Below are 24,452 nucleotides of genomic sequence, written 5' to 3' on the forward strand. Positions count from 1 at the left end.
AAATATAATTTACTACTCCAACTCCAATCAAGATTAAATCAGGGAAGGTGCTGGATAGTAAATAAATATAATTTACTATTCCAACTCCAGTCAATATTAATTTAGGGAAGGTGCTGGATAGTAAAGAAAAGTTATTTACTATTCCAACTCCAATAAATATTAAATCTGGGAAAGTGCTGGATAGTAAATAAATATAATTTACTATTCCAACTCCAGTCAGTATTAATTTAGGGAAGGTGCTGGATAGTAAATAAATATACTTTACTATTCCAACTCCAATAAATATTAAATCTGTGAAGGTGCTGGATACTAAATAAATATAATTTACTATTCCCACTCCACTCACTTTTAAATGACATAATATTCTGTATATTTAATAAACATATGTCGGTATGAATTTTAATTAAAATATTAATAAATATGTTATATATCTATTCCCACTACATTATAATATAGCAATTTACTATCAAATATTCGAACATATCAAAATTCCAAATCTTTTATTTACATATAGAAACTGAAAAGTTATAAATGTCCATTATTAGTAATTTTATCTAAATGAACATTGATTATATTTCTAAAAGGTTTAATTATTTCACCAGTCATTTATTTTATGTTTAAATATATCTTTTAATCTCAAAATATTTAATTATTAGTAAATAATTAACTATTTTGGTGCCGATTACGATCCTGGAAAAAATTTCCCCGTACGACTCGTATCCGGTCTTTTTACCGTACGAATCGTACAAGTGCCGTACAAACTGCCAAGTACGATTCGCATGGGAAAAAGTCCATACGAATCGCATTGGGAATAATTCCCCACACGTCCTCAGGTCGGAAAATGTGCCCGACACGTCCCCGGACGAATTACCGTACAAATGTGAAAAGTGAAGTCCGACCGCGGAAGTACGATCCATCCCGTGCGTCCGATGTTACAACCGGATGAAAACAACACCGTCCGCACCGAACTCCTATAGCAACCATGGAGACATGTGCCCGCATACGCGCCCAACACCCCCCCAGCCCCCGTATGTACGCGCCCAACCACCCCCCCAGCCCCCGTATGTACGCGCCCAACCACCCCCCCTGCCCTCGTATGTACGAGCCGAACCCCCACCCGTGTATGTACACCCGTGTACGTACGAGTCGAACCCCCACCCGTGTATGTACACCCGTGTATGTACGAGTCGAACCCCCACCCGTGTATGTACACCCGTGTACGTACGAGTTGAACCCCCACCCGTGTATGTACACCCGTGTATGTACGAGTCGAACCCCCACCCGTGTATGTACACCCGTGTACGTACGAGTCGAACCCCCACCCGTGTATGTACACCCGTGTATGTACGAGTCGAACCCCCACCCGTATATGTACACCCGTGTACGTACGAGTCGAACCCCCACCCGTGTATGTACACCCGTGTACGTACGAGTCGAACCCCCACCCGTGTATGAACACCTGTGTACGTACGAGTCGAACCCCCGCCCGTGTATGAACACCCATGTACGTACGAGTCGAACCCCCACCCGTGTATGTACACCCCCGTACGTACGGCCCGTACCCCCACCCGCGTATGTATGGAGCGTACCCCCACCCCAACCGTGTATGTACGGCCCGTACCCTCACCCGCGTATGTATGGAGCGTACCCCCACACCAAACGTGTATGTACGGCCCGTACCCTCACACGCGTATGTATGGAGCGTACCCCCATATCAACCATGTATGTACGGCTCGTACCCTCACCCACGTATGTATGTAGCGTACCCCCACCCCAACCGTGTATGTACGGCCCGTACCCTCACCCGCGTATGTATGGAGCGTACCCCCACCCCAACAGTGGATGTACGGACCGTACCCCCACCCGCGTATGTATGGAGCATACCCCCACCCCAACAGTGTATGTACGGACCGTACCCCCACCCGCGTATGTATAGAGCGTACCCCCACCCCAACAGTGTATGTACGGACCGTACCCCCACCCGTGTATGTACACCAGTGTATGTATGAACCGTACCCCCACTGGCGTATGTATGGAGCGTACCCCCACCCCAACAGTGTATGTACGGACCGTACCCCCACCCGTGTATGTACACCAGTGTATGTACGAACCGTACCCCCACCCGCGTATGTATGGAGCGTACCCCCACCCCAACACTGTATGTACGGACCGTAACCCCACCCGCGTATGTATGGAGCGTACCCCCACCCCAACAATGTATGTACGAACTGTACCCCCACCCGCGTATGTATGGAGCGCACCCCCACCCCAACAGTGTATGTACGGACCGTACCCCCACCCGTGTATGTACGGAGCGAACACACACCCCACCAATCTAAGTACGGAGCGCACCCCAGGCCCCAACACCAGCACCTTCACCCAACATCGCGCATGTACGAGTCGTACCAAGCCAGAGACAAGGACAGCATTGTACAACAAAATGGCCGATGTACACACCGTACACACGCTAAAAACACACGTACACAACCAGGACAAAGCAAAACAACACAAGAAGACTCCATTCGAATCGCACAAAGCCACAAAACATGTCCAACAAGCACAAATACAACACATTCACTGACCTGCAACTGCCAAACTCCCAAACAGAGGCCCAAAACACAACCACTCCTTATAACACCCCCACCCAAAGTTCAAACCCAGCCACACCCACCAATGGACCAATAAAAAGGCCCAACACACACAAACCATGATCCTTTGCAACAGACCCACTGCTGCCAGACCACACCGAGAAACAACTGCACCATACTACAACCTCCACTACACCTTACACCTGCACACCTTCACGCAACCACCTTCACAAACACCCCCTCATCACATTCACACACACACCTGCACAACCACACCCACACACCCACACACCCACAACCATCCACACCCACCACAACCATTCACACCCACACCCCTCACCATGCCCACTAACAAGAATCCAAAGTTCACTAGCCAAGAGTTGGAGGTCCTTGTCGACGAAATCCTCAGAGTCGAGCCACACCTCTTTGGAACATTGGTCAGACAGACCAGCATTTCCGAAAAAAACAGCCATGTGGCAAACGATTGTCGATGCTGTGAATGCTGTTGCGTCCACCAGAAGAACCAGGCATGAATGCCAAGCCAGGTGGTACGATCTGCGGAGGAGGGTCCGCCGCAAAATGACCGACGACCACAACCAGGCCAACATCACTGGAGGAGGGCCGCCCCACAGACGCGTACAATACCATCCCTAGGAGGAGAAGGTGATGGCCATACTGCCGGTGGTGGCAGTGGACGGAGTAGAAGGACTCCGAGAGCCTGGTGAGTACACAAACAACTCACCTCACATGGGGGGAACGTCATCCACAACCAAACTCACAATCATGCACGCAACCACCCCAAGCTATCGCATGACTCAACCACACTCCATAAACACGCACATGCCACTAGCGCCACCATGTCCCATGCACCCAGCTGGACAATCCCAAGTCACAGGCCACAGAAAACACCAACACAAGACACGGTAACCCGGATGGCGGGAGTGTGGGCCTCAAAAATCACATAGAGCAACTCAGAAGCAGACAACAATGCCCTCTGCCCATATGGCCTAGGTCACAGCCAGACAAACAGTGTGTCCCCACACAGTAAAGACTTGCCAGCAAATGGTGGACGCCTTGCATTAAGACATGGGGTTGAAGGCACCTTTTTGCACATGACAGCAGCCAATGAACAGCCAACACTGTGAAAGAGTGGCAGCACACACCACCACAGCAGCAGCGCAGACACAGACACTACACCCAATGGGTGCCTGGAGATCAGAAACAAACTCACATGAACAAGCCAAGGGCCATTCAAAGATCTGCAAAAAGTGTGTGCCTAGGAAGCTGGGCTGAGGTGACAGAGGGTGACACACAGAGGGAGGGAGAGGGGGAGAGAGAGGGAGGGAGACACAGGGAGACGGACAGAGGGAGGAGGCTGACACAGGGAGGGAGGGTGAGGGGGACAGAGAGGGAGTGAGAAAGGGAGACACAGGGAGACCAATTCAGCCTTGGGTGGTGTGGGAATGTCTGCTCGTCAGTAGGTGGACTTCGTGCATGTAGACAAGGGTGGCCAGTGCCTGAATCCCCCTCTCTTCCCCATGGCAAAACACTGGGCCATGTCTCAACCTGTGCACGAGCAAAACGACAGCTACCTGCATTATATAAGTGTGTGGAACAACTCCATGTGCCCACGTACAGTGCAACACGGAAGGCGACAATGCATGGCTCGCCACACCTGCTCACTCCACTGCTGACTGCAGTCACAATTGACGCAGCAAGTAAGACTGTGTCACACATAGGTAAAGTCTCAAAAGCTGTGGACAAGGGACATACCCATGCACAAGTGCACTGTGAGTGGAATGCAAGACATATCCAAATACCCAGAGGAAATGTGCCAACTTTGAAACGAATGAAACATAGATGTTTCATGGAACAAATATACCGGTTCCGCAGCCAACTGGTCAGGCTCGCGCCTCCGCCATCCTCCACTTCCACCACCCCTGCCCACTTGCGCCTGGCCTGCCCTTCTGGGCACATCGGGTCTCCGGGACCCCTGAGGGGTGGCATTTGTGTTGTCGCCTGCCTCCTCCTGGGTGCCCAGTACACCGTGTCCCTCCTGGTCAGCCTGGCTGCGTTGTGGTGGTGGGGCAGGGATCCTGGGTGTCTCCTGGGATGTGGCAGGAGTGGGGGTGGTGGTTGGCCCAGTTGTACCTGACGCAGGTGCTGCAGGTGGTTGGACACCAGAGGGGCCAGGTTGGTCGGGGTCGTCCACAGAGTGGTGAGAGTCGTCGCTGCCGGTGGGATCGTCATCCCGCAGAGCCAGGTCCTGTGAGTCTTCCCCCCCAGTGTTGGGGGGTGATCCACGACGTTGACCTGTGTGTGAGAGAGACAATCTTATTTTTGTTCCATGCAACATCCATGTTTCATTCGTTTCAAAGTTGGCACATTTCCTCTGGGTATTTGGATATGTCTTGCATTCCACTCACAGTGCACTTGTGCATGGGTATGTCCCTTGGCCACAGCTTTTGAGACTTTACCTATGTGTGACACAGTCTTACTTGCTGCGTCAATTGTGACTGCAGTCAGCAGTGGAGTGAGCAGGTGTGGCGAGCCATGCATTGGCGCCTTCCGTGTTGCACTGTACGTGGGCAAATGGAGTTTTTCCACACACTTATATAATGCAGGTAGCTGGCGTTGTGCTCGTGCACAGGTTGACACATGGCCCAGTGTTTTGCCATGGAGAAGAGAGGGGGATTCAGGCACTGGCTACCCTTGTCTACATGCACGCAGTCCACCTGCTGATGAGCAGACATTCCCACACCACCCAAGGCTGAATTGGTCTCCCTGTGTATCCCTTTCTCACTCCCTCTCTGTCCCCCTCTCCCTCCCTCCCTGTGTCAGCCTCCTCCCTCTGTCCGTCTCCCTGTGTCTCCCTCCCTCTCTCTCCCCCTCTGCCTCCCTCTGTGTGTCACCCTCTGTCACCTCAGCCCAGCTTCCTAGGCACACACTGTTTGCAGATCTTTGAATGGCCCTTGGCTTGTTCATGTGAGTTTGTTTATGATCTCTAGGCACCTATTGGGTGTAGTGTCTGTGTCTGCGCTGCTGCTGTGGTGGTGTGTGCTGCCACTCTTTCACAGTGTTGGCTGTTCATTAGCTGCTGTCATGTGCAAAAAGTGCCTTCACCCCCATGTCTTCATGCAAGGCGTCCGCCATTTGCAGGCAAGTCTTTCCTGTGTGGGGACACACTGTTTGTCTGGCTGTGACCTAGTGTTGAAAATTAAAACAGCGATATGATTAAGCATTCCCTGAAGACATGAATTCTCTACAGTTAAAATGTGTTTCTTGTCTTCTGTTGACTAATGTCCGGACTCCATTTTGTATTGTCATGTCTCCACGTGCGTTGCACGAGAAGAGTCCTACCTTTTCGCTAGTTGCTCTTTTTATTCTGCCTAGTAACAGTCTATAAATAGCTCCTTTGTCTGTCTGGCGCATGCCCAGACTTGGCCACATCTGTTATCAGTTAGTCCTTGTTTGACCATGTTTTCGCGGGCTCAGGAAATTGTTAACTCCGCCCATATATTGATCCTGTATCGAAAATGTCCATAAATGGTAATGAATTTTGCTCTATGTTGTATCCACCCACTTATGAGCCCCTCTGTTGTGTATAAAAGGGGACCGTGTACGCAAGTTCTTTGTGCTTCTCTATACAATACTGAAAAGTGTTGTGTAGGTTGTAGGACCACCCTCAAGGGTTAATAAACTTTGTCTTTGTATTTGCAGTTTCCGTGCCAACTTCCTTCTAGCTTTCGTTACAGGAGGGCGAACCCTTGTATTTTGCAGGCCTAACTGGGGCCTGTATTCATCAATTGGCGCCCGTCACGTGGGGCTCATCGGCGACTCGGATGCTCGAAGGACTGGTCGTGACGAAGGTGACGAATTTGGCCGGGGATGTGATCACTGCCAGCGGCGTCTTTTAGTCCTGGCATCCCAAGGTTTCTTCCTTCCCTTCCGAGCTGACCATCTGGGTGGCGCCGGTCCTCGACTGAGACCCCTTCTGTTGGTTTGCCGTGTGATAGCCGTTTGGGCGAATTTTGGAACTTGGCAGTTGGAATCTGGACACTCTTGATTGGTAAGAACCGTTGTACGGTACTTGCTCCAAGTTTTGAAGCCTGGGTTGGCTATTTGAGTTTGATTTGTGATGACCGGTCATATTGTGTATTGATTACTGTGGAATATATGCGTTGCAACACATATAGGCAGGTAATGTGGAGATATTTCTCCGGAGTTGTTTAAATTTGAACGGCGCAACGTTTAAGTGCCATTTTTGATAATACTGCATATTTTGCATTATTTTTGAGCATGCCTGCTTTTAGCGCACTTCGTAAGTGGTGCTGCTGCTTTGGAAACCGGTTAAACCTTGAGGAATCTGCTCCAGCCCCCCCAGAGGGGACTCCTAATAGGGATATGTATGTGAAGCATGGTCTTTCCTCTATAATGTACAGCACAGTGTGGAGGAAATACACCAAAAAGGATCCTGAGTTACGATGGCCTTTGTATGGATCGTTTGATATGCGTAAGATTGAGTATGTGGAACAGTGTATGTGTAAACGGCGTGCTCGGCAAGACATGTTTGAATGTGTACGGTTATGGGTGAAGGAAGTGCGTGAGCGGGAGAAACGTGAGAAAGCGCTGTTTGATAAAGAGCAACGGAAAAATGATCATGTGAGAGCGCAGGAAGCGAAGCGTCGGGAGGAAAGAGAACTGGCGGAGAGACAAGAGAAAGAGCGTAGGTTGCAAGTATCGGGTCAATATGCTGTCCGCCAGCCACTTTATCCTGTCCTTACTAATCTTGAAGATGATTTTCATTTATTAGATCGCTCTCCGCCCCCTTATGTTGGCGCGTCTGCCCCGGGGCCCCAGGATTCTGGATCGGTTTCGGATAAGGTGGATACGCGGTCCATGTTATCAACTGATCGTATGGGTGAGCTTCGGAAAATTTCTCTTCGTGCGCTTAAGGGCAAGCTATCTCTTACTGAATTATTGGCATCTTTGGACAGTTGGCAGAATAGGGAAAAGTTATATTTTGTTGAAACTTTTTCTGATGAAGTGGTTACTGCCTTTCGGAAATATTCTGATGTTTTTGAGCCTGATGATATAGTATTAGATTCTAAAGCATTACGTAACAGTGTTTTTTCTCCCTCTAAGGTACCTGATGCGGTCCAACGGCTGTTTGCATTGCGGGACACGATGTTTGAACTTAAAGAGAGAGCGCGCCAAAAGACAGGGGAGGAGGAGCAATCGAATCCACATGTCGGCGGGAAACAGTCGTCTACCTCCCATTCAGATAAGAGTGAACTAGTGCATGCTAAACCGATGCGAGAGGCGGCACCTTTGTATGTTCCTCCTAAAGGAGCGGGGACTAGTTCAGACATGTCTTCCCCTGATGCTAGGGGATATTTCGTGTATAATTGGGTTTATACTCCCTGGCATAGGACTGATGTTATGGCATTGAAGAATGCATTGCCTGACCCCCGCAAGAATCCAGCGGCCTTTTATGAAGAGGTCGAGGGGGCCTTGAATTCTTGTACTATCACTTTAGCAGATATAGATTTGTTCTTTGGGCTTATTTTACCACTGGATATGTGGCGATCTGTGTGGAAGGTGGATGATCAAGCCGTTTTTAAGGCCAAATGATCTGAGATTGAGGATGAGGATAGGGAGAGAAAGCCCGCGCAAAACTGCCCCAGCTTATTTTAGATCTTCCTACTGCTATTTTGACTAAGTTGAAAACGATTATCCCCCCTAAAAAGATTGACTGGAATATGTTAGCCTCGTGTAAACAGAAGGCTGATGAATCAGTTTCAGACTTCTTTACGCGTTTTGAGGAAACATTTCATGATTTCAGTGGTCAGTCACTTACGGATGATACGGGTCGACATCTTTTTGTTGATAAATATGTGGCGAATTTATTACCGGGAATAGCAGCTCGTTTAAAAGCGAGTGAAAGTTCTTGGTCCACCTCGTCTCCGGCATCCCTCCTGACTATGGCTCAGTATTATGAGCATCAGGAACAAGAAGCGAAGGGGCATGAGGAGAAGAAATCGAAAGATTTGAAAACCAGGGTGATGTTAGCACAAGTGTATGGTCCGCCTCGTCGGGGTGTTGAGAGAGGTAGAGGAGGATTTTATGGTCCCCCTTCGGGTCGGACGGATGTTAATAGAAATCAATGTGCGTATTGCAAACAGTTGGGTCATTGGGCCAGGGATTGTCCGGTATTATATGCACCTCGTCAGGGACGTGGTCAGGGACCACCGAGAGGTAGAGGGGGTTTTTCGAATTTCAGAGGGAATTCCAATGATCGTGCCCGATTTGAGCCTACTGTGCAGCAACGAGGTAGACCTAATGTGTTTGATCGGCAAAATCAGTATCAGATGTCTGGGAATGACCGCCCTGGGTACCATGATTCGCAGCATGCATAGGATTGCGTTGGGTGGGGGTTGGAATCAGTTGAAGTGCCAGTTGATCAGAGGGGTCCTTATGTTACAGCAAATGTTCTGGGTTCTACTGATCGGTTCCTAGTTGATACAGGAGCTACTCGCAGTGCGCTGTCCAAACAATTGGTTCCGAGGGCTCCCCCATCTGGCTTAATGGTTACATCGGTAGGGTTTGATGGTACACTCTCTCGAAGCCCTCTATCCCAGCCCCTTGCATTTCATGTTGACCAACTTTCTGCACCCTGTCCGTTTTTGCTTGCTCCGAACACGCCTGACAACATTATGGGTCTTGATATGCTTAAGCACTTCAGAGCTACGATCCGCTGCTCCCCTACTGGAGTACGTGTGATCTTGAACGATAATCACCCTATGACAGAACGGATGTGTGTGGTTGCAGAGGATACTGTATTAGCTTCTCTCCCTCGTACTTTGTGGGCCACTTCGGATACTGTTGTGGGACAGATGGTGATTCCGCCTGTTCACATTAGTGTCCAGGAGGGTACTGTGTTACCACGCCTCCCTCAATATCGTATTTCCCAGGAGGGGGAGGAGGCACTCATACAGATTGTGCAGGATTTGATAAAGGTGGGAGTAGTGGAGGAAGTTCCCTATAATGTCTGCAACAGTCCTATTTTACCCATTTTGAAGAAAGATACCGATACTAGGGTTTATCATTTTATTATTGACTTGAGGGAGGTGAATAAGATAGTGATACCTCAGTATCCAGTGGTTTCTGATATCACAACGTTGCTTACTCTAGTCCCGCCCACGGCGACCACATTCTCGGTTATCGATTTGAAAAATGCTTTCTTTTCGATTCCTATTCATCCTGATAGCCGGTATCTTTTCGGCTTCACTTTGAATAATCAGTCCTACAGATTTTGTAGAGTCCCTCAGGGTTATACAGAGAGTCCTAGTATTTACAGTCAAGCATTGAAAAGACAATTGGATTCCTTTGTTCTGCCTGATGGTGTAGCCCTTATACAATATGTCGACGACATCTTGTTGGCGGCCGACACTCCTGAGCTGTGTGAGAAGTGCACGTTATCCTTGCTTTCCTTTTTGGCATCTCACAATCACAAAGTGTCGAAGAAGAAATTGCAATTTTGTAGACCAAAGGTGACTTATTTGGGTCACCTTTTGTCTAAGGAGGGGCGTGCACTCACACCAGATCGTATTCAAGCAATTTTGAACATGCCAGTACCTTCCACACAGAAGGACGTGCGTGCATTTTTGGGTCTTGCTTCTTTTTGTAGGCAATGGATATTGGGGTTTTCACACATAGTTAAGCCATTGTTAGCACTTTTGACAAAAGATACCCCAATTCCTCTTCCCTGGTCAAATAGTTGCGAAATTGCCTTTCAGCAATTGCGACACGCCCTTTGCTCAGCACCAGTGTTAGGTACCCCTGATTATACGAAGCCTTTTACATTGTATGTACATGAGAAAGATGGATGTGCAATATCAGTCTTAGTGCAGATGCACGGCGACAAGCAGCGCCCTTGTGCATATTTTTCGGCCGTACTTGATCCTGTTGCCTGAGCATTGCCTGGTTGTTTTCGCTCGGTTTGCGGCGACAGCTGTGTCAATACGCCAAAGCGAGGAAATCGTGTTATCTCATAAGTTGTTGGTATTAGTTCCCCATGCTGTTGATGCCCTGCTTAATCAGACAAAGACGCAGCATTTGACTAGTGCTCGTTTAACGGAATATGAATTGACGCTTTTGGCTCCTCATATTACGTTAAAGAGGTGTGCAACGTTAAATCCAGCCACATTGTTGCCGTTCCCGGAAACTCAGTCTGAAGCACGAAAAGCACATGACTGTATTCTTGTGACTGAGGAACAGACAAAGAGTCGTATTGATCTCCAGGATACGCCCTTTACAGATGTAGATGGAGAACTATGGGTGGACGGATCATGCCTGAAGCTACCAGATGGTACGACTTCAGCAGCGTATGCAATTACCACATTACAAACAATAGTGGAGACAGCACGCATACCGCAGAAATCAGCTCAAGCAGCGGAACTGATAGCATTAACACGAGCATGTGAGCTCAGTGCAGGATTGTGTGTGAATGTTTATACAGATAGCCGCTATGCCTTAGCGCACGACTTTGGCCTACTCTGGAAGGAGAGAGGGTTTCCAACGTCACATGGAGCACAGATAATGTATGGAGAGTTAGCTCACAACCTTTTGACTGCATTAACATATCCAAAGAAGATTGCTATAGTTAAATGTAGTGCCTATAAAAAGGTGGTTGATAAAATTGGAGAAGGCAATGCTTTGGCAGACCGGGTGGTACGAGAGACTGCGATGCAGCCTGACTCTACTGCAATATATGTTGTGAAGTCGCAGGCAGAAAGATGGCACGATGCTAGGAGAGAAGTGCTGGAGATACAGAGGACCGCTTCCGATAAAGAACGGGAGCAATGGTCCAATGATGGAGAAGTAGATGATGAAGGGTGTTGGAGAAATAAGCAGATGGATAAATGGAAGTTACCCACATCTTTCGTACAACATATGGTTCAGATGGCACATGGACTAGCGCATGTCGGAGCTTCCGCAATTGTAAAATTACTCACACGAGTTTGGGAGCATCCGGAGATCACTAGTACGGCAAAGAGGGTAGTGCAGACTTGCATGATTTGCCTGAAGTATAACCCAGGAAAGGGTACACGAACTCCAGCAGGAGGATTTGCAACACCTACTGCACCCTTTGAGGTTTTACAGATGGATTACATCCAGCTTGAGCGCTGTAACAATCTGAAGTATGTTCTAGTAGTGGTTTGTGCCTTCAGTAAATGGGTTGAGGCATACCCTACGAAAGACAATACTGCAATGACTACAGCTAAGATGTTATTGAAGGAGTTCTTCCCTCAATATGGTGTTTGTAGATTGTTGTGGAGTGATAACGGACCTCATTTTATAGCAGACGTTATCAAGTATGTCCTGAAAGGACTGGGAATTACCCAGAAATTTCATGCAGTGTTTCACCCTCAGTCTGCGGGATTGGTTGAGAAATATAACGGTACTTTGAAGCTTAAGATCGCTAAGATCCAAGCTTCGACTTCTTTGACTTGGCCAGATGCTTTACCGCTGGCATTGTTGTCAATTAGATCGATACCGCATTCTCAGACCGGTCTCACGCCATATGAGATCGTGTTCGGACGCCCAATGAATATTTGGGGTCCACCGAAACCGAAGTCAGTGCATGATGTACCTTGTGTAATGATGAATGATTATCTGGCACAGTTAACGGGTAATTTGGTTTCTATTCATCAACAGGTTCGAGAAGCGCTCCCTGATCGGTCCACTGGTGAAGGACATAACCTCCGGCCTGGAGACCATGTTATGATCAAGGTGTTTGAAAGGACGAACAGTCTGGAGCCGAGATGGGTTGGTCCTGAGCAAGTCTTGCTCGCAACGAGGACAGCTGTGCGAGTCTCCAATCGGAAGAACTGGATCCACTCCTTGCACTGTCGTAAAGTGCCGTCTGGATTAGTGGAGCCTGCTGTATTGACCGATCATCGAGAAATCCTGACTGCAGAGAAAGGCCGTGCTGTGGACCTGAACGATACTGAGGAGCTCTTTCCGGACCAAGCGATTCCTGGAGGAAGAAGATATCATCTCAGACCGAGGAAGGGATTCCTTTCGGTGTCAGGACATGTTGTCAGAACGGCCCTTAGGTTAGTGAAACGGAGAGCCAATGAGGCAAGGGGGGATCAGCCCTGCATTAGTGTAGTGACACCCGTCTTGGCCCGCTGGTGAAGAAATCAACGGCTGCCTAAGGGGAAGAGTTCTGACAACCTTTTAGTTTCAGGAAGATATTGACTTTTACTACAAAATGGAGAAGAAGAAGATTTTTTGTGCGACAAGTTTTATTATTATTGTAGCTATTGTTGGTATAACCACGTGGTTTGTTGAGGATGTGACTCCTGCCCGTGAGTTGCTTGTTTTGACTACTCCAGTGCCTGAGGAGCAATACTTTTACACCCTTCCGTATCAAGAATTGAAGCATCGTCAGCCTTATTTGAATAATACTTTTATCCAGATGTTGCATCATACCCATGTTGCTACAAATGCTACGAACTGTTGGATATGTGGTATGATGCCAGCTCATCAGAAGAAAGGAGGAACGCCGTTTATACCTCTTCCTTTCTCTCATAATGGCTCTTGTAGAGCATGGTACACTTTGCTTTTTGCCACACGGAAACCTACAGTGGGACGACTACTTTTTAGACTTAATAGGGAATGTCATCAAGATAAAGAAGGTTATCCACAAGCGAATGGAACAATATGGGAGTGGGAAGAATATCGACCAGATAATGAATCAATCCCCTACATCTTCACGAACACCAGAGACACTGCTGGAAATGAAAAATGTATAATTCAAGTGGCACAAGCTCAAGCGGACCTGTGTGTTCAGAGTGTGGGTCATATTCCTGTTGGTGTTAGTGACTGTATTATTGTTTTGAATATAGATGGATTAAATAATAGTACTTTCTTAGCTTCCCATAATACGTACTTCGAATGTGGGAATAAGGGATATCATCGCTTACCAGCCGGATGGTCCGGAGTATGTTATGTAGCGTTCTTATTACCCACTGTATTCTTAGCACCTGCATCCTATCATAAAGACTTGAAGTTATTGAACAATGTAACTGTAAATAGGTATAAACGTACTCTATCTATTGATGATGTTGACCAAACTGACACTAGCTTACAGCAGTATGTTGATTTTAACTTAGGATTGTTTTTCTTTGTTGGAGCTGCCCTAAATAGTAGGAAGGTTCGACGATTAACAAGAGTTGTAGAGGCTGTAACAAATCAAGCTGCTGCTGCTCTTGGGAATCTTACGGAAGAATTACAAATCACTAGAATTGTTGCGTTACAGAATCGTATGGTATTAGATGTTATGTTAGCAGACAGAGGTGGAGCATGTAGGATTATCGGAAGTAGCTGCTGTGTATTTATTCCTGACCACACACCATCAGTCTATTACGCTATTAATAAATTACATAAAATCGCAGCTGAGATTCATACAGAAAATGGCACATGGACCTTTTCTGGATGGTTTTGGGCATTGATTACTACATGGGGATGGAAAGTTTTAACTGGTCTCTGTATTATTGTAGCAGTTCTGTTTTCCTGTTGCATCTGTGTTCAGTGTAGTCCTTTACTCTGTTCTTTATGTGTGTCATTTTGTATTCCTGATAAGAAAGCTATTGCCAATGTCACCTATCAGAAACACTTAGACAAGGAGGTGAAAGAGATGATGAAAATTGACATATATGATGATTATCCTAATAAGCCGAATGTCTTCAGTAAATGCTGAAAGGGTCGTCTGTTGAAAAGTAAAACAGCGATATGATTAAGCATTCCCTGAAGACATGAATTCTCTACAGTTAAAATGTGTTTCTTGTCTTATGTTGACTAATGTCCGGACTCCATTTTGTATTGTCATGTCTCCACGTGCGTTGCACGAGAAGAGTCCTACCTTTTCGCTAGTTGCTCTTTTTATTCTGCCTAGTAACAGTCTATAAATAGCTCCTTTGTCCATCTGGCGCATGCCCAGACTTGACCACATCTGTTATCAGTTAGTCCTTGTTTGACCATGTTTTCGCGGGCTCAGGAAATTGTTAACTCCGCCCATATATTGATCCTGTATCGAAAATGTCCATAAATGGTAATGAATTTTGCTCTATGTTGTATCCACCCACTTATGAGCCCCTCTGTTGTGTATAAAAGGGGACCGTGTACGCAAGTTCTTTGTGGTACTCTATACAATACTGAAGAGTGTTGTGTAGGTTGTAGGACCACCCTTAAGGGTTAATAAACTTTGTCTTTGTATTTGCAGTTTCCGTGCCAACTTCCTTCTAGCTTTCGTTACTGGAGGGCGAACCCTTGTATTTTGCAGGCCTAGCTGGGGCCTGTATTCATCAATAGTCCATATGGGCTGAGGGCATTGTTGTCTGCTTCTGAGTTGCACTATGTGATTTTTGAGGCCCACACTCCCGCTATCCGGGTTACCGTGTCTTGTGTTGGTGTTTTCTGTGGCCTGTGACTTGGCATTGTCTAGCTGGGTGCATGGGGCATGGTGGCGCTAGTGGCATGTGCGTGTTTATGGAGTGTGGTTGAGTCATGCGATAGCTTTGGGGTGGTTGCGTGCATGATTGTGAGTTTGGTTGTGGATGACGTTCCCCCCATGTGAGGTGAGTTGTTTGTGTACTCACCAGGCTCTCGGAGTCCTTCTACTCCCTCCACTCCCACCAATGGCAGCGTGGCCATCACCTTCTCCTCCCAGGGATGGTATTGTACGCGTCTGCGGGGCGGCCCTCCTCCAGTGGTGTTGGCCTGGTTGTGGTCGTCGGTCATTTTGCGGCGGACCGTCCTCCGCAGATCGTACCACCTGGCTTGGCATTCATGCCTGGTCCTTCTGGTGGACCCAACAACATTCACAACATCGACAATCGTCTGCCACATGGCTGATTTTTCGGAAATGCTGGTCTGTCTGACCAATGTTCCAAAGAGGGGTGGCTCGACTCTGATGATTTCGTCGACAAGGACCTCCAACTCTCGGCTAGTGAACTTTGGATTCTTGTTAGTGGGCATGGTGAGGGGTGTGGGTGTGGATGGTTGTGGGGGGTGTGGGTGTGGATGGTTGTGGGTGTGTGGGTGTGGGTGTGCAGGTGTGTGTGTGAATGTGATGAGGGGGTGTTTGTGAAGGTGGTTGTGTGAAGGTGTGCAGGTGTAAGGTGTAGTGGAGGTTGTAGTATGGTGCAGTTGTTTCTCTGTGTGGTCTGGCAGCAGTGGGTCTGTAGCAAAGGATCATGGTTTGTGTGTGTTGGGCCTTTTTATTGGTCCATTGGTGGGTGTGGCTGTGTTTGAACTTTGGGTGGGTGTGTTATAAGGAGTGGTTGTGCTTTGGCCTCTGTTTGGGAGTTTGGCAGTTGCAGGTCAGTGAATAGGTTGTATTTGTGCTTGTTGGACATGTTTTGTGGCTTTGTGCGATTCGAATGGAGTCTTCTTGTGTTGTTTTGCTTTGTCCTAGTTGTGTACGTGTGTTTTTAGCGTCTGTACGGTGCGTACATCGGCCATTTTGTTGTACAGTGCTGTCCTTGTCTCTGGCTTGGTACGACTCGTACATGCGCGATGTTGGGTGAGGGTGCTGGTGTTGGGGCCTGGGGTGCGCTCCGTACTTAGACTGGTGGGGTGTGTGTTCGCTCCGTACATACACGGGTGGGGGTACGGTCCGTACATACACTGTTGGGGTGGGGGTGCGCTCCATACATACGCGGGTGGGGGTACAGTTCGTACATACATTGTTGGGGTGGGGGTACGCTCCATACATACGCGGGTGGGGGTACGGTCCGTACATACAGTGTTGGGGTGGGGGTACGCTCCATACATACGTGGGTGGGGGTACGGTTCGTACATACACTGGTGTACATACACGGGTGGGGGTATGGTCCATACATACACTGTTGGGGTGGGGGTACGCGCCATACATACGCGGGTGGGGGTACGGTTCATACATACACTGGTGTACATACACGGGTGGGGGTACTGTCCGTACATACACTGTTGGGGTGTGGGTACGCTCCATACATACGCGGGTGGGGGTACGGTCCGTACATACACTGTTGGGGTGGGGGTATACTCCATACATACGCGGGTGGGGGTACGGTCCGTACATCCACTGTTGGGGTGGGGGTACGCTCCATACATATGCGGGTGGGGGTACGGTCCGTACATCCACTGTTGGGGTGGGGGTACTTTCCATACATACGCGCCTGGAGGTACGGTCCATACATCCACTGTTGGGGTGGGGGTACGCTCCATACATACACGGGTGGGGGTACGGGCCATACGTACACGGGTGTATATACACGGGTGGGTGTACGGTCCGTACGTACGGGGGTGTACATGCACGGGTGGGGGTTCAGCGCATACATACGAGGGCTGGGGGGGTGGTTCGACGCGTACATACGGGGGCTGGGGTGGTGTTCGGTGCATATGCGGGCACATGTCTCCATGGTTGCTATGGGAGTTCGGTGCGGACGGTGTTTTTTCCATACAGTTGTAACATCGGACGCACGGGATGGATCGTACTTGCGCGGTCGGACTTCACTTTTCACATTTGTACGGTAAATCGTCCGGGGACGTGTCGGACACATTTTCTGACCCGAGGACGAGTGGGGAATTATTCCCAATGCGATTCGTATGGACTTTTTCCCATGCGAATCATACTTGGCAGTTTGTACGGCACTTGTATGATTCGTACGGTAAAAAGACCGGATACGAGTCGTACGGGGAAATTTTTTTACAGGATCCTAATCGGCACCTAAGTGTCCAAGATGTCTATGGGGTAGATTTGGTGCATATGCTGGTCGGATTTCCAGTATTGGGGGATCTTAAAGATGAGATTCCTGGGCGTTTGGATAAAAGATTGGGTGTGCAAATTGACTGATCCGCTCAATCGGTGCTTCTTGGTGATCATAATGAAATGGTGCCCATCAAAGCTCAACCTTTCATTTTTGTTGCAATGGCAGTACTGAGGCTAGCTCAACCCTACTCCCCCCTCATTTCATCAATGGTTTGCACCGTTTTTAACTATGTATCATATGGAAAAAGCAGTTTATGCATGGAAAGGTAGAAACGTCCGCAAAAAAGGGGCACATGTATGGGCACCCTTGAAAGTATGGAATTTTTTAAAGTCAACTGGAAATATGATTTGCCCACAGGAGCTAGTTTTGGATCCTATGGATTAGAGCTTATACTTATTGTTGATTAGCATGTATTCACATTGTGGCCTTATAAAGGTAGGGGGTTCTATGGTTTAAATTTTGCATTTATTGATGGATACACGAGTCACTTTATGTCTTGTTATTGTGTAAAATTCGTTTTTCACTTGAGTCATACATGAACAACAAATGTATTTATCGCTGCTATGTGAATTGTTGCATATTGCTGGAAATGCCTGCTTGGCGGGGGGGTTTATTTTGTAAAAGCAATAACATTTTAAAAAATGTAAAAGAATAATCTTTTCATATAGTGATTCTGCATTTTGTTCTTGATGAATTGTGATATCAATGTGGAGAGCATTTTATCAATCAATGTGTTATTTTGTACAAATATGACCCCTTTGTTGCTGCTCTTCCTCGTAAAATATATATAGATGGCGGATACTGCAAAGTGGCAAGTGAATTATGCAATCTGGACTGAGGACAATGTTTCAGTTGTATGTATCTTCATCTTTGATATGGTACATGTGAACAGAACTTGCAACTTCTCAACGGGCTTGAAATAAACCTCAGTTAGTGGTTGATCAAGCCAACCCTTAGAATTCCATTACCTGACCTCAAGTCTCAAGTGCAATATGTGTTCATTAATTAGAAGACTTGGTTTATCCCACAATATAGCTTGTTAGTGTATTCCAAGAATTTTTTGAGTAGAGCCACATACAATGTTAGTTTCTTATAATGCTGGGTTTAGCAGTTCACTTAACGGTCTTACACCACTATATTGAAGGGCCAGACAAATCACATTCCAAGTGTCTTTTGATGGGTACCAAGCCTAGCATTTACAGGTTTGAGGAAAAGTACAGTCTAGATGCCCAAAGTTAAGGCCTCCTTGTGTTGTCGCCATATACAGTGTGCTTATTTGGATTATGGGGTGATGATTTCCCCAAATGTAGCCCTTGATGACCTTGTTGACATATAAGAGCAGAGGACCGTAAATACATAATTGAATAGAGGGGCTGTCACTAGCTTAGTTATCTGCACGGGTCCCCAAAGGAACAGTTGTAGTTTCAATCATCATGCAAAATCAGTGGAGGCCATGTCCAGTAGCAAAGGTATCTTACCTTCAATCATTTAATTCAAGTTTCTGCTTATTAGAATTCCCAGAAATTTCAACTTTTGCCAAATAAATAAAATGGGAAGCTTCACTAGTGTACTAATATGTTTTGTATCTTGTCTTCTGGAAGATACCAGGCAAAATGAGAATGTTGAAGTGCCCCTCCGGAGAGTAGGTCAGAAGTCATATTAATATAGTTGGCAGCATTCCATTAACTCAAAGATTAAATGTGGGCATGAGGTGCTGTCGGAATCGGTAGACCAGAGAACTGAAACGGGGTGTAGGGAACCAAAGAGCTTTACCTGTCAGTACAATTCGTTCTTCAAGAAAAAGCATGACTCCATATTCTGAGAGTACATCATAAACCATCTATGTGAACCACTCCACATATAAGAACCCATTTTTAGACCCCCTATCATGAACCTAATCTCAAATAATTTCTTCCCCTCCCTGTTTAAATATTTTTAATTTAAAGGTTTTATAAACCGCCGGTCATCCCCTTTTAATCACTCCATGGTCACACGGATTGGACTGTTACAGTTTGTGTGCTAGAGCACCGAAAAGGGGACTTTAAAGTCTAGTAAGTTGTTGTTGGTGACAACACTCGATGATCATAACACCTTCTCTGAGGGTTTTTACTATAACAAGTATGAAAAGGTAAGTCTTGAGATGTTTCCTGAACTGTGTGTTTTTCTGTTTCACCCTGATACAATGATTGAAGGGATTCCATAATTCTGGAGCACAGCACCACAACTCCCAGGGATCTTCTTCTGTGCTGCAGGTGCTTCAGTATGCATTGCCTGATCTGGTTTACTGTGTTTCATCACAGGTTCCTAGATGGCGCATAGTGCAGTAGTTTTGAAGCCCTCTGCTATGTGCTGCACTCAGTTTGGCTGTACTGACAGATGGACACTTACATAAAGACATATGAGGTCAAACCTGCTGGTTTAGTCAATGGTCAAGGTCAAGGTAGAGCAATGTAAGATTACTGGGCCTAACTTAAACCATGGAGGAGGAATCCACTCTAGTGGAAAACTTAATACATGTATTTACCCCCAAGCTGTTTGGTAAAACGTTCTCTCTTCAAATAGATACAAGGGGCCTGATTCACAGAACTAACTTAAGAAAAAATCCTAAACTTACTACTTTTGGTATTCACAGAAGGCGTTTAGTAGTAGTAAAGTTAGGAATTTGTCTTAAGTTTGACTTAACACAAACTTAAGACAGACAGGCTTAAGACAAACTTTAGACAAACTTAAGACAAACTTAAGACAGATTTAAGACAGACTTACGTTAGGATTTTGTCTTAAGTCAGTCTTAAGTCTGTCTTAAGTTTGCCTTAAGTCAAACTTAAGACAAAATCCTAACTTTACTACTACTAAATGCCTTCTGTGAATACCAAAAGTAGTAAGTTTAGGATGTTGTCTTAAGTTAGTTCTGTGAATCGGCCCCAAGGTTACTTGTGAACATGTGTCACTGCTGAAAGTATATACACGAGGTTTCAACCTTACAAGGACATTATCAATCCTTTTAATGTGCTAGAGTAAAGAGAATATTCAAAATGAAAACGATGAATATTCCTATCCTGACATTATAACAGAAAACCGGGAGAATGGCCCAGTGCAACAAAGGAAACACGAAGCTTTGATTACAATGAATGCGGTAGGAACTGCAAACCTGCTTGCTGATTTAAACTGTAAGAAAATATGGCCGTGATAGTGAGTGCTGGTGAATATTCTAACCGCTGTGCAAACACCGGATGGCATGGAAATCCTGATTCTATGTTATTTTTGTAAACACCGCACTTCCGCAGTTTACCCGGGACAGACTTCAGCAGGTCAAACCTCCCGAAAGTAACCATGGAAAATGTGCAGGTATAATTCAGTACGAGCATAGTTTGGAGGGGTAAACTCTCACTCAACTTTGAGTTATTTATTTTTCCTGCAAAAGCTTACAACAGAAGGCATCTAATACAGTAGAAAATACTTCACCTCATTATTGGTATTTTTGAGGGACAGTAAGCACCATCCGCGGCAAAATACATTCAATAAACAAGCTAAAGGTGTAGCATATTAAATGTCACCTTACAGGGTCAGACTCATTAGTAGCAAATTTCACAAATTTGATTTTCAATTAGTGGATAAACTCACTGTCATTCCTGTCAGAGGACCTCGCATCCTTTCCAGCAAACAGAAACTGAGCCATGCTCAAGTCTAAAAATCAGCAATGACACATTGACAGAAGAGTGAAGGGGTCAGTGTCCAGTCATAAACAGGTATTACATTGAAAAAAGACTACCCAGGAGGGGCAAGAGTACTGGAGCAGCGTTGTCGCAGTAAAGACAGAGAAACTGCGAGGCATCTCCATTGGCATTGTGTTCGGTACCGAAAGGTTAGAGGTCACATTTTACCGATGCTGTCTGAGAACGAAAAAGCTTGTCAAATGTTTGTAACAGAATCTAACTTCATTTGGGTGATACGTTGCTTCAAAAGCATATTTTTCACGAAGTTAGAAATATATTTTGTTTCAGTCACTCTAGCGAAGCAGAATTGTCTTTGCCTGAACAAGGCTGAATAGGATGCTGTAATGTCCTGCGAGACACATTCTAGTGATCCACATGAAGCTGTAATTCCAGCCACCCCCTCGAGGGCTAGACACACTGCACCCCCACACCCATCCATCACGGGTGTCACGAGTGACGTGGCCCCGTCAATAAAAGAGTTTGTGTGCACATGCTCGTGGCCAGTTACTACCATACATCTATTTCCTGGTGTCTGTGTCTGACATTACTGTAATGAGGGCCTGAGGCCCAACACCACAGATGCCTCGAATGCTAAACAGCATACCTGGGGCCATGTTGGATGACGTGGTACACTAGGAACACCCTTAACTGTGCCAAAGAGTCCATGTTCCCACGATAGTGCTTCCAAATACACCAACAAGACTCATTGGCTTCAGCTCTGGGACTGATGTACTATTCCCATTCACTAACCACGGATGTGAAATTTGCACACCGTCTGATTTGTGCACTGGAATGCGATTTTCAATGCCATCTATATACTAATAGGTTACATTGCAATGTGCATGTTTGCAGTGGGTCCTAAGATGACCTGCCTAATAAATATTGCAGAACACAGTTTGCTACACCCTGTGTTTGACTGCAAAAGCAGGGAAGGGGGCATGAAAAGGGCAACAGAACTCTTTTTTTATAAACACACTTTATTAGGGTGGGGACAACAGACCTCTGTCACTGCATTTAGATTATCCCTCGTCTTTGTGATTTGGACAGTGTAGCAAAAGCTTTTTTTGTGAGTCGGAAAGAACATAGTAGAAATTTATTTTGTTGTTGCAAATCCTGTGATTTTGAGCAAAATATCTTTGCACATCAGACCTAATGCTCAAGTGAAAATGAAGACCAGTGCTGTTTTGGGCATGGAGAGGTTTGGTGCATGCTCCCAAAGCCAAAAATAACTTTCCTAGGATTTGCACCATGTCATTGTGTATTAAAATGGAGTGCGTTTCTGCTTAGAGAAATACATGGTTGGTGTTTTGAAGGGAGGAACACTTGGTGGCAAGCCAGTTGCAAACAGGAGGGGGTCACCAGGTGTGTTTGGCAGCGAAAATATTTTATAAGAGCAGTCAGTGGTCCCAAGGACCACTGCCTGCCCTTAAAAAATGAAAAGAAAGCTTTACATTTTTTACTTTAAGCGCAACCCATTTTCCTTTAAGGAAAATGGGCTGCATTTCTTAAAAAAACGTTGCTGTATTTAAAATGTAAACACAAACATGGTAGTCTGCTGTCCCCAGAAGGCCACCATCCATGTGAGTGTAGCCCATTCTCAATGGTTTGCAAATTGCGACCTCCCTCATGAATATTGATGAGACAGGTCATTTGAAAACCCATTGGGAATTCCTAAATGTGTCTAAGACACATTTGTACATTTCGTTTTGCGAGTCAGAAAAAAAATCTGAATTTGCGACCTGTAAAACAGAATTGTCATACATCTGGCCCATAGACCTTTATCTTAGCAGGGCTGTAGATGAGCAGAGTTTGTGTAGTTTTCTTTTTTTGGGGGGCATTTCTATGGATCTTCTGAGCAGTGAGACAACATTCTCTCTGACGTTTTGATCACTTGATAGTCAGCTTACCCCATCTGAGGACCTTCCCCGGCATATCCCCTCTCTCACAACCCTGCAAAGTCCATTTGTTTGAGGGTCCTCTCTACCCCTGCAGCAAAGCCCCAGAGCTCCATTATCCTTCACACTCATCACCCATCCTTTTCCATTCCTGGCTCCCACCATACCTTCATTGCATTTTCCAATCGCAGAATGTCCGGCACTTAATGGGAGGGACATCGTCCAGCTGGGAAATAGCAGAGGATGGGAAACTTCACCTTGACAAAGTCAATTGAAGTAAAGAGACTTCACCTGACTTTGAGGAAGTGATGTTTCTGAATTTGTGAGACATTTTGGGCTAAGGTAAAACTTTTGACAACCCCTGGGGGAGATAAAACAAGGTTTTCAACAGAATCACATATTTAATGGCTTTTTGAGAGCCTTTAGATGTGATGTGCTACACTAAAATATGATGGAACACTTGGAGCCAAATCTTTTAAAAGTAATGAAATATTGTGAGAGAGTTCATTAGGTAAATGTATGTACTTACTTCACTCTGTGTTTGGGAAATGGAGTCCAATTATTTGTGGAGATTTGCAGAAAATTGTTATCTTACATAATGCAAGCACTATAAAAGCATGGGATAACAGAAAAATGTAAAATGGCTAAGCTCAGAGCCAATATGAAAAGACTTCTCTAAATGTCCTACTAGCAAAGGAAGCAATATTAGGAATCCATTCAAGAATGGGTGTAGTAAAATACCCTCCCACTGAGCTATATCCCTCAGCTGGCCTTACAGAGAAAGGGGATAGGCAATGGGCTTCAAGTTCATGGTGAGAAGCAGCCACAAGAAAGTCAGGCAAGCCAAAGACACACAAATGATGGATGGAAGGCAGAACAAATCAAACATTCACCCCCAGTCAAGAGATCTGGGTTAAATCAATTGTTCTTTTGCTCACCATGCTACCCCAGTTTAGATCCCGTCATATGCAAATCAGTCATACCCTGCTCCTCCTGGGAACAGTCCAGCTGGAAATGCCAATCCCAGCCCTCCCTGGACCAGAAACAAGCATCTTAGGATGGTTTCGGAGCATCACCCCTCATCAGCCAAGCTAGCTTAAATCCAGTGGCACAGAGAGCCCGGGACCCACGCCTGGCCATACCCAGCACACTTAGGACGAGAGGCAAAAGACATACAAATGATGGACGGAATGCAGAACAAATCAAACATTCACCTCCAGTCAAGAAATATGGTTTAAATCCATCGCTCTTTTGCTCACCATACCATCTCAGTTTAGACCTGGCCATTTGCAAATTAGTATTGACCCTGCTCCTCATAGGAACAGTCCTGCCCGAACTGCCAAGTCAGGCATTCCCTGGACCAGAAACAAGCATGTTTGGCCAGGCATAACCCCTTCACTAAACACTCAGATGCATGTTTATTAACAAAGATAT

This window comes from Triturus cristatus, chromosome 8 (genome assembly GCF_964204655.1).
Source record: "Triturus cristatus chromosome 8, aTriCri1.1, whole genome shotgun sequence".
In the NCBI taxonomy this organism is placed as follows: domain Eukaryota; kingdom Metazoa; phylum Chordata; class Amphibia; order Caudata; family Salamandridae; genus Triturus; species Triturus cristatus.